At 46.1% G+C, this 11,532-nt stretch overlaps 1 long non-coding RNA gene across 2 annotated transcripts; it reads left to right on the forward strand.

Annotated features, from left to right (window-relative positions):
* Window positions 1–1,760: 1,760 nt before the first annotated feature.
* LOC135314410 (uncharacterized) lies at window positions 1,761–5,476 on the forward strand. 2 transcript variants are annotated; one of them, XR_010373919.1, is made up of 4 exons: window positions 1,761–1,813; window positions 2,456–2,568; window positions 4,749–4,841; window positions 5,198–5,476. It is a non-coding gene; the product is annotated as an uncharacterized LOC135314410 (long non-coding RNA). The 2 variants fall into 2 exon arrangements; XR_010373918.1 differs by lacking the exon at window positions 5,198–5,476 and having other exon boundaries at window positions 4,749–4,994.
* The last annotated feature ends 6,056 nt before the right edge of the window (window positions 5,477–11,532 follow it).

The raw sequence follows: 11,532 nt of genomic DNA on the forward strand, positions 1-11,532 counted from the left end.
ATGCTTACAAGTCGTTAGCAGGACAATGCAGTAAAGCCCTTTGAAGTTTCCCACAGAGTTCAACACCCCTGGGTTAACCAAGGTAGGTAAATATTCGTGGGGCGCCGGGCAAGGGCTGGGGTCTGAGCCTGGAGGAGGGCTACAGCAGCAGGAGATGGAAGCTGGCCAGCAGGGAAGTTTTGGTAAGACGGAAAGCAGATGTGAACATATTGTAAAAAATCCCTTTTCAATCACCACTTCCCGCCTGCAGATTAGGCACCTGCTCTTTTGAAAAAACTGAGCCAAGTCCCGGTTTTTACACGGCCACAGCTCCTGAGGTGGGTTTTGATGCGTCGTCTGATCAAGCACACAGAGGAATCCCCTTTCCACCAAACAAGAGCCTACTTTCCCGCCTCTGCTGTGGGCTACGTAGGAACAGGCTCCTGTTAAAACAGGACCAGCGTTGGTGCAAGCCCAGATTCAGGTCCCGGTGTAGATTAGCAACGCTCCATCTCTGCTAAGCGTGTCCCTGATGCCGGTCTCTGGTCTCCATCATCACAAAGAGCGTTGTAGAAAGAACAAGAGCAACGCAGAGTGTTGCAGGAATCAGGGCGATTCTGTTGCCTTTGGGAATTTTAACCCCAAATCTGCCACAAGGAAAAGAGCTGGGAGAATTTGGTGCAACCGCCCAACAAGTTGCCTTGGATTTTCAGTTTCTTTGTATAAGTGAATCAGTTTTCTTCAACACTGAATCTTTTTGGTGGTTAGAGGCAGTGAATTCATGGAGGCAGCCTTACCTTACTCAGAGAAGAACCTGATGCACATCAGAATAGGTTTAATGACCTCTTTCCTTCTTTTGAAAGTCTCTGCTTCAGACAGCGAGAGGTAATATTGCCAGCCAGCTGACTGCCATGGGCTCCGGAGTATGGTTCTTAAAACACAATACAAGAAATCTCCAGAATTTTATAGATGTTCCTGAGGCAAGGTTGAAGGGTAAATTGCATTCCTCATTCGTTAGCCTGGCTTGCTGTCTGTCTGATTTAGGCTGTGTCTCATCCTCACGGCCACGTAAGTTTTATATCTGGAGACTTGTACGTGAACAAAGAGGTTCAATGACTTGCAAGTGTAGAATGAGTGGGAGCTGTGTCTTCCATCTGACATTTAAGCTGCTGCTGCTTGCCTGCATCCCGCTAGAAAGAAGCCTGTGAGTTATTGGTCCTGTCCGCTCCCCTCCTTAGAGCCAGTCCAGGTGTAACTTGTTATATGAGGCGAGCCTCCAGAGTCCGACAGCTCTTGCCGCTGCTCATGATGGAGTGCATGGAGAGAGACAAAAAATTTCCTCTGAGCTTATGATTCTCTGGCTAGATCTGGCTGAAGGCTGGACGGCTGCATCCTCCCCAGAGCGCCAGGCTGCCAGGTCCCCAAAGGTCCGAAGAGAAAACATCTGGTGTTCCCTTCCATTGCTTTGGGGTTTTTCTGAGCTCTGAACTTCTTATTACAGTTTTTGGGGCTGGAAACTTTTGCTTCTTTAACAAGTATACATGTATTAATCAATGCTTGATTATTCACCTATTTCTACAATGTGTTGTTGCTGCAGACAGTAAATGCCATCAGACTGGTGGAGACGTGTGGTCCAGGGAGAGACCCGCCAGCCCAGAGCTCCTGAGAGCTACGCTGGGCTCTGTGTCGGATTTCTTCTCTGACTTTAGCCAAATCATTCAGCTTTTTTACCACAGCGTGTCCCTGTCTTAAGGGGACCATCAGGTGGAAGAAATCACAGCACCCCTCTCCCCCACAGGTGGATCATGAAGAATTCATGCCTGAAGAGCACTTTGTGAGAATTCACTTTTAAGACTGAATTATTGATGCCTTGACAAACCTCTGGGGGTTTTGGGGTTGTGGTGGGTTTTTTTTGGTTTTTTTTTGTTTGGTTATTTTTTTCCACAGGGAAGGGATGTCATGAGAAACAGATTACTTAAAAACTTTACTAATCAAATAATCCTTGCACAAGGTGCCGCTCCACGCTTCAGATCTCTGTGTCTGCATAGATACAGAGGTGTATGAGTGAATGCACACGACTATCTAAATATACATATATCTGAATACCTGCACACGGTCTGTGTAATTCCTACCAGCATACAGTAATCCCGGGTTTTGCTGCATTTAGCAAGATGTTGTTTATTGCGCTTTAAATACTCTGGAGGACATTCAGCCCCGGATAGAGTACTGCTGTAGTTGGACCAGTTACTGTTTTGCGTATAAGATACCCAGTATTAAAGTTTCTTAACATAGACAATATATTTTTCAAGAAAATGCTGTTCACTACTTGATAAGTACATAGCTCTCCAAAATCCCCAGCAGGTTCCTTTGCTATTTCTGATAGCCTGGAGCAGGATATGTCTGTTTAATGTGCATTTATGCTGACCTGCAGACTTTGCAGTTCTTGCTAAACCTATTGCATTCATCTTTTTCTCAGGTTCGTGTAGGTAGAAGTCATAATGTCCAACCTGGCTTCCAAAGCTCCTCACCTAATTTCCGCTCTTTGGTGGAGTCTCAGCAGCTCCTGCAGAGTGCAAAAGTCTTGTAAAGGTAAGAGAAAGTGAGCAGGGTTTAAGTGTTGGGTGATCTGATACAAGATATATCTTCTAAGCAGAAATGTCAGGTGCAGGAAGAATTAGCTCAAGTAAATAAAAAGGCCTTGGGTTGTGCTCAGCTTAAGACACTATGAATTAATCTAACGCTATTAACGCTGCCAAACCTGTGTAGCTGCAGAAGGATCCGTGCTTTATCCTGACACGGGCAGCATCAGCAGAAAGGTCAGCCGGTGGTCAGCATCACGCTTCACTCCTTCAGCACGGAGCTGAATGCTTCCAGAGACTGAACTTTTGTGCCCCAAGGAGCATTTTTAAAGTATGCGTTATCTATTTGTGAAATCCAGGTTTCGAAAGGCAAAATATATATTTCTGAAGTATTTCTTCCTAACCATGGTAATTTAACATTCCTGGGACTCAGTTCAGAGTTGTGAGTGCACCGAGCGGAGGGAACACAGCTTGATGCCTGGGCTGTGCTGTTGGCAGCTGAAATAATTTAGTCATGACTTGCAAGCTAAGTGTTATGAAATCACTGATACTACATAAACAGGGAACATCTGGCCTTCACCCCTTATAACGCCACCTTTTTGACTGTAAAGAAGCGCTCACGGTAACACTGATGTGAACTGAAGATTGTAAGCTAAACGTACCGGTGTGTAAAGATGCTTACAGACCTCTGCCCTCGAGACGTCGGCAGGGAATCGCACCGAGCCCCAGCTACCCAGGCGGTCCCTGAGAAATCGCAGCGCTGACGCAGAGGCATGATATATGCTTGGAGACTCACCCAGCTAAGGGGATCATCAACAAGCCAGGGAGAAATGTCACGCCCTTGAGGAGCTGCTCCTCAGTAACGCAATGAGGGGTCTATTGGAACAAGCACTGCGATGTTAGGGTGCAACCTTACACGAAAGCAAAGGCAAACTGATGGCTTGTGGATGCTGGAAAGGGACTGTCTGGTCACTCAGCTGCTTGTCCTGCTGTTTCCCTTGAACCAGCACTCACCTGTCCTTGCCCTGGGCCAGGCCACGGAGCAAAACAGGAATTAAAAACAACTCCACATACCCAGAGAATTGATTTTTGTTGTTGTTGTTTTGGCAGTTTTCTCTGAACTGGACTTTCCTCAAATGTTTTGGTTGGGTTTGAAATATGTGCGAGTGTCTTTGGGACCGCGCATTGGATGCGGTCCTGCCCTCATTCCAGTTCATAGCAAAAGCCACATGAACTGCAGCAGGAACAGGCTTATTTTATGGCTTACAGCCTGGAAATACTGTACTCAATGCAGTGTGGCTCTCCAAAACTGGATGTGATTGACAGCATCACTGTAGTGTTTTGTTAGGTTACACGGCCAAATAGTCTGTGGAGAAGCCAAAAACAGACCTGTTTTCTTTATTGTTAAGGAAAATGCTTAAAAAAGAAAGTGGTGAAGAGCTGGCAGATTTTGGGAACTCAGAACATAATGCACATGCAGTAGAACCAAGTGCCTACTGGCATAAAGGGGCAAAACTCAAAGTTAATAGAAATATTCCAGAAAACACTAGCAAGGGAATCTGCCCAGCTGTGTTTCAGCTGCTGCCATGCACAGCCCTGGAGAATCAGCCTTTCTCCAAAGAAACTGTGCAAGCTCTGCGGTGTGGATAAGTGGGAATACCTATTTACTCAATCTTCAAACAAAAAGCGCACAGGACTCAGGCAGATGAGCAAATTACTGTGCTTAATGAATGTTAGCAGCCCCAAAGTTATTTACTCTGGCTGGACTTGTAGGTCAAACAGGAGAAAGACCACCTTGGCTTAAAACTCCAGGAAAACTACCTACCTTTTTACTTATTTCACCTTGCAGCTCTGATGGACTTAAAAACAAAGCTCTGGTAATGTAATTGTGTGTCTAAGCCATAAAGATAATATTAGCCCTAGAGGGCTTACAGACAAAATCGTTCCCTTGCAGCTAGCTCCCTGTGTACACACGAACTGCCGTGCAGCACCAACTGAAATAGCGTGAGAGTTCACCCCTGCACGTACTGGCAGGGCTGGTGCCTTAAAAAAACCCAGCCGGGCATGAATAATAGAACCTGTTGCTGCTGTCGGGTTGGGAGGAAGGTCTTTGTGTTTCAGAAGCCTTTTACTAATTGCACCTCTAATCACGGAAGAATCTTCTAGTAATGCATCTTCTGACAAACGCAGGGAATGGAGAATTGCACCCAGCGAGACGGCTCTATCTGATCCTATTCCTCCCCATCAGTCTGCCTACAAGCTTTCTCACACTCGTGTGAAATGGTAATGTGGAAGGGCGATACCGTGGCTCCAGTCCCTCCTGACACTTTGAATGCGTTTCCCAGGCCTATTTTTTCCATTCTGCAGCGTAAAATTAATTTTGGCAAAATCTTGAGTGAATTAAACTGCAACACGGTGATCTCCTTGCTCAACTCATATTTGCTGTCTGCCTGATTTGTGTTGAAAAGCGGCACTTGGGCATGCCAATTAACCTGTCCTTTATTTGCCTTGTGCGTTGAGCCTTTGGCTACTAGAATTAAACTGGAAAATGCAATTAAAAGCATTAGCTGTAGCAAACATACCACAAAATATCATTATATGCTTGACAATGTTCTCCTTCATATTGTTAATCCCTGCAGATCTACCTGTGCTATTAGATTTCATATGCGGATTTTATTTTTCTCAAAAGACTGCATTAATTGGAACGAGCAAGTCGCATGCCTAGTCGCATAAGGAAAGAAAAGGAAGATGTCACTATACTGCAAAACCTCACCTGCCTTTTTTTGATGAATATGGTCTGAACTTTAACTGAGTTAAACAAATATTATTCAAGCTTCAAAATGTTTATGTATACCTAGACAATCTTATCAGATAATGTTTTCAGATAAACAAGAGCTTGGCTTGGTGCATCGTGGAAATTGTTGTGTATAAACAAAGCTGTCTTCAATTGTGATGGAAAGTACAGAGGGGGAAGCTGTGGTCATGGTGATCTGGGCAGATCCTTCCTACCTACAGGCCGCGCTTGCGATAGCCTCCGAGGAGCAAACTTAGGTAAATTAAAATACATGATCAAAGAAAAGCAAAATTCTTACACAGAACGTAGTTGCAGTGAGTTGGAAAGCCAGGAAAGGCACCGCTGCTGAACGCAGCACTCAAATCCCTGTGGTTGTTTCCCTGCGAAAATATTTTTTTGGGAAAAAAAAATATTAAAAAGCCTGAAATGTTATTATTTATGCAAACTCGGGTTACTTGCCTTATCAGTGAGTCTGAGAACCCAAGAACGCCTAATGCTAGTGCCTCTAAAACCACTGAGCTTTATGGCCTTCTTTATGGTGAGAATATATATTATAGTTGTATGAATTGCTCACAAAACCCTTTAAAAAGACATCTATTAACCTCTGGTAGAAACACACCATTGCAACAGAGACTTGCTGCCTCTTTATTGCAAAGACCTCACCGAAATCCCTGTCAACCTCAGTTTAAACGTTCTCTCTCTGCCTGTGGCTGCCCCCAGAAGGTTTTTCCACAGAAAAAGAAATGCCTGAAGCCTGAAGAGGTGCGTGCAGGAGCACTAAAAGGGTAAGAAAGACAGACAGATCCGGAGAAGTCAAGCTCTGAGGTGACACATCTGCATCTCCAGTTAGGTGGTGAAAGACAGATCGGCTGGCACTTTTGCAGGGGTAAAACAGATCAGGCTGGAAAAAGGTGACCTTTTAATTAGCCAGGGCCTGCATTTCCAGCCCTGCAAGCTGTGCTGCATGCAAACGTGCTAAATCCCTGATGCATTAAATCCCAACAATAATAAAAAAAAAAGCTGAACTTGCAGGCATAAAGAGGAAGAAGAGTGCTTTTAAGAATGGTAATGTCAGGAGTGGTGGTATCTCTGTCTGTGGGTTGTTTGATTGCAACATTTTACCTCCTCTTATTAGTCCTGATAAGGGTTGTAAAAGAGTATAAAACCAGGCAACTTTGCCCAGCTGGACTCATTTCGCTTAATGATTATTGTGCAAGATGGATGAGAGAGAAAACGTAAATGAAACTCGCTACGCTCAGGCTAAATGAAACTTCAGATACCCAGGATACTTCAAAGCACTTAGAAGCACTCTCTTCCTTAATTGCAAGCGATTTTGGGTTTGGCTGGTGAGATCTGGATGCCACTGGCAAGGTTTTGCTGAAGAGCACAACTAACCCTGATTTGCACTAGTTCCTAACATTTCCCAAGATTTCTTTTTAATGGCTTCGTAAGAGTGATGCTGACCCTGTGTTTACAGTGACTCCAGAAGGGCACGGCAGCTCAGGCTGAGTCAGAAAACAGGCAGGGCGTTTTGGCCAGCCGCCTTGCTTATTAGTTATGAGCAGCAGGCTCGTTTAATATTTGAAGCACTCTTTACTGAAACCACACTGGCTCCTTTCTTTTCAAACATTTCAGAGACCGGGAAACAAGCTGAGTGGTGGGGCGGAGCAGATAAGGGTCGGCACTCCCGGTGTTCCTCTTTCCTTGTCTGTTTAATTTATTGATCTTGCGGAAAGCACCAGGTCTGAAAGTTGTGACCTTACCTACCTGCGCTGCAGTTTGCCTATTCAAGAGTACAGTAAAATCCCATTTATACCCGCTCGGTTTGTTCCAGCTGCTCTCCTTGCCCTGGTGTCAGAGGCTCCTTCATTAGATGAAGCAACTGCTTCATTAGATGAAGCAACTCCCTCATTAGATGAAGCAACTATAAATAAGCGAGCACAAGTTTTATCGTCTGAGTTAGTTGTATCCCTATTCAAACCTCTCTGCGACAAAGCTGAAGAGACGCTGGGTGCTCACAGACCCTTATGGCTGGGGCAGCGGCAACCCGGGGCTGGGGTCTCGGGGCTCCCTCTCCATCAACCACGGGCCCAGAGCTCCTTAGGACAACATCTGTCTCTCAGTTGGCTGCAGAAAGACTGTAGTTAAGGTCCTAAAATGCCAATATGTCAGTCATCTAGTTTCCTCCTTACCAAATAGCTACGTGTCCTCAGCTGCTGCGAGGAGTATAGTATTTCCAGAGGACTCTCCATGCTCCCAAGCCTGCAGCAGCTCGGGTGTTGCAGGAACATTGTCAAGGAAGAAAATAGCAAACCTGCCCAGTTAGCGCAAGTGCCAGCTCGTGACGGTGTGTTTACGCACTAAAATCCTTACCTGAACGAACACTGCTGGCACCCTGCGGAGCTGGTGGATCGTGCAATGCCTTGCACAGGCAGGCTATCGAAGTCGTGTGGTTTAAGTGAAACGCATGCAGCTGAGCGCCGAGCTAGTCGTGAATCCCAGCCTTTGGCTGCTCCAGCTCCGGGGCCGGGAGCAGAAGAGGGGCTCCCCAGGCTACAATCTAGCTGTTTTGATTAAATTCACAATCTCTTCCTGCAAGCCGAAATGATTAAGCGCCCTCATTGTTTTGTTTCACCCTTTTATGACAAGCTGGCGCGAACCCAGGCACTGTTCAGGAGAGGACGGAGAAGTGACAGAAGCAGTGGAATTCCCCACAGCTCTGCCTGGCAGTCAACAGCCTCCCCTGCCCCGCCAAGGGTTGGCTCTGCCCATGGGAGAGCTGCTGCTCCCAGGGCTAGTGGAGGCATGACAGCTTAGCCCAGCTGATCTCCAACCCTTACTGGTTTTGTTGCTTTTTAAACTTTCCTCTCCCCCGTCAAATGCTCCTCTTCCCACGCAGTAAAGATCCCCTGGCTCCTGGGATGTTATTTAGGGACTGGACGAGATATTAACAGGAAAAGCACCTTCCGCTTTAACTTGTTTTTCATCTGGAAAATAAGTGACTGCAACATTTCGTTATGGATCCTGGCACATATTAGCTTTTAATGATTTCTGATTTGGGAGTTGAAAGAGAGTTGGCTTTGCTCCCCACTCCAGCTCTGGAAGCTGAGGTTGGGTCAAGCTGAGCTGCTTGGAGACCTGCAAGTAAAGTTTGGTGATTCCCTTCACCAAAGACAAAGAGGTGCTGAGTTAACCCTGCTGCCCTTAACTCATCACAGGTTTAGTAAACAAGTCTGTTGAGAAAGTTTTAGGAGGAAGAACACTCAGCTGTGTGGGCTTTGCCGGGTTAATATGCAAACGGCAAACGACTTTGCACAGCTCAGGAGATGCTGTTTGGGCAGGTGCAGGAGAGGTGCCACGGTAAGAATAATCTCTACTCAGGTTGAAGTGGCGTTTCAAAGTGATGCTGAGAAGCAAGTTAAAATTGGGATTTATGTTTTGAAATAAAGGCTGAAAGAGGTGGGATGGGTGGCTGATGTAAGTAAGCATGTGCGTCTGCCTCAGGGTGACAGGTCAGCAGACCTTTTCAGAGCTTGCTTAAACTCAGACACTCCCTTGGAAACTACTGCAATGTATAGATGATGTGTATAGATATATAGAGGAATATAATTTATAATAAGCAGTTCCTTAGAGTGTGCTTAAAAAACATGCATTGGCTCAGGCTAAAAGCTCCTGTTTCACCAGCTTCACCGTATTGCTCCTGGTAAGTGATGCGATCGCGTAGGCCATTTTCACGTTTGTAGCCCCTGTCTTTGATTTTCATAACTCTACTGTGGGGCTGGAAAACACCCAGTGAAGCCTATGACTGCGCCCAAAGAGAGTCCTTACATACAAAACACCCCGTCTGCATGCTAACCGCTTGGGGGGTTAACATCAAATACAAATCCACGATGTGCTCTCTGATTAATCACCCGGAATCTGGACCGGTCGTACAGCACCTGAACTCAGAAGCTGGTTCTTTGTGCTGAAAGACAGGCTTAGACTGTTGCCTCCCCAAAGCATTGCAGTGGCTGTAAAATAACAAATAGCAGCCTCCCTCCCTCCCTTGACCGTCCACACAGACAATCAAAAGCAGGATTTGAGATGTAATGGTATATTTTGAAAGGCAGGTAAGCTCTGTTCCACTTCTGCAGATAAAATGGCAATGCAAAATGGGAATGCAAAAGGCGCAGCCCCCGACTCCTCACAGCCGGCCTCTCCGGCTGCGCCAGGGAGGTGAGGTGGCATTTCTGACTCCTGCCTTTGCAGGCTTTTTTGGGATGAGGGAAAAACCCCTCAGAAGTGGATAATGCTGCTGCTTTGCCGAGCTGTTCTTACTTTGCAGTGTTTCATAACCCACAGCACGTTTGCATCGCAGGGATGAAAGCGCTGGAGCAGATGATGTGATGGCAGCTAACGCGGCGTGGAGTGTGTGCATGCGGCTGGATGGTGAAAACATCAAAGGTAATTCATCTGATCGCCAAAATAACCCAAAGCCCAGCTGCTGGCTTTGCCAAGTAACGCTGGCTCTCACAGGCCCCGGAGCGGAGTGTCAGGGCTGCTTTGCCATGGGGCTCTCGGAAAGGTCCTCTCCTCCTCCCAGCATCAGCCGCAGGGTGTACAAGGCCAGTAAAGAAAAATAAAAATAACTTTTTTCTTAAAATGAGTTGCCTTATGCACCATTAAAAGAGCAGAAATGCCACAGCACGAGGGCAGAAATAGCCCTGCTTCTCCAGGTCCTACCCCTGGGGGTTGAAATACAACCATTTTCAGGGCACGCACAGCTCTCCATTGAATTTTGGAGATGCTGCTATGCCTCCACGCATCCCTCGCTGACAAAGCCAGATGTATACAAAGGCAACCGAGACAGTCCTGAAAACCGAGCCCTCCACGAGCACGTAGCCGTGCCCTCGGCGCTGCGAGGCAGACTTCCCCCAGGCATGCCCCCTCAGCCTTTCCGATCTGCGGACCAGAAACATGCACAGGCACCTACAGCGAGACCTGAATAACTGCACACACCCCAACCAGATTGCAAAATCTAAACTAATAGCAGCTAGATCACCTCAAAAATAAAATCCTTACGGCGTGCCAAGGACTGAAAGCGATTCATGCTGAGCAATGGTTCTGAGGGGTGTTTTTTTTGCAAGAAATCTGAGTAATTTCCCATTAGCATGAGTTTTATGCCTTGTCCATGCATGCATTCACAAGTCAAGGGCTGGGCGGCCACAAATGTTTTGGTGCGATTCCCGTAATAAGGCTTTCGGTTTCATGGTGTGTTTTTAGAAATGTGTCAGACCTTTTCAAAACAGTCTTCGTTTTAAATGCTCCCTCTGCTGGCTGTAGCATGAACTAGTATATTTTAATTTAAAACCTCATCCTAAAATTCGGTTGTAATGGAATTACTAGGTTAGCAGTAAAAATCCCCTTTATTCCTCCACATACTCTGAATCCCACATCTCGATGGCACTGATTGTACTGCACCTGTCCTGATACTGGCACGGGGTTTGTGGGAGTAGTTGTCGATAACACCAGTTATTCCTGCTGTTTTACAGCTCTTAAAATAAAATATATTCGCTCCTTTAACAAACTCTGCCTCTCCTACACCCCTAGACTGTCTTACGATGGGAACTGCTGTGGTTTGTAGCGATTCTGCCTCAGAAAAGAACAAGTGGTTGTGATGGAAACAGTTAATGTTCCCTTGCTTTTACAAAGCCAGAAAGAGTTGTTTTTACAGAAGCTATAGTTGAAATAAGTTTTAAAGGAGCTATTACAGGGTTTCTTCTTTGTTTTCTTTTGCCCATCCTCCTGCTGAACAGTTGTTAAACACTTTAAAGTGCAGTAGAAAATAATTGTGAAAATTAAATTTACGTTAGCGGTAAAGCTTAGTGTTATATTAATGATGTGCTGCCAACTATTTAAACAACATTTATGAAAGGAATACATCCCATTGGATTAGTGCCAGAAAAAAATGGAATTAAGAGCAAGGAGAAAATGTGTGCCTCCCCTGGGGATGACCAAAATAAAACGTGGCCCAGCTCCAAAGAGTTTTCTAAGTGCGAGGCAAGGAGCAGCGCCCAGCCAGGAGGGCTGCAGGGGAAGGGTGGGATTTCTGGGTGCGGAGGCACGAGGCTGTGGGGGCTGCCTGGCCGTGGGACGGAGGGACACCTGGGTCACCGCCCCACCACGCACCCGCTGCTGCTC

The sequence above is a fragment of the Phalacrocorax carbo genome, chromosome 7, assembly GCF_963921805.1.
Source record: "Phalacrocorax carbo chromosome 7, bPhaCar2.1, whole genome shotgun sequence".
Lineage (NCBI taxonomy): Eukaryota > Metazoa > Chordata > Aves > Suliformes > Phalacrocoracidae > Phalacrocorax > Phalacrocorax carbo.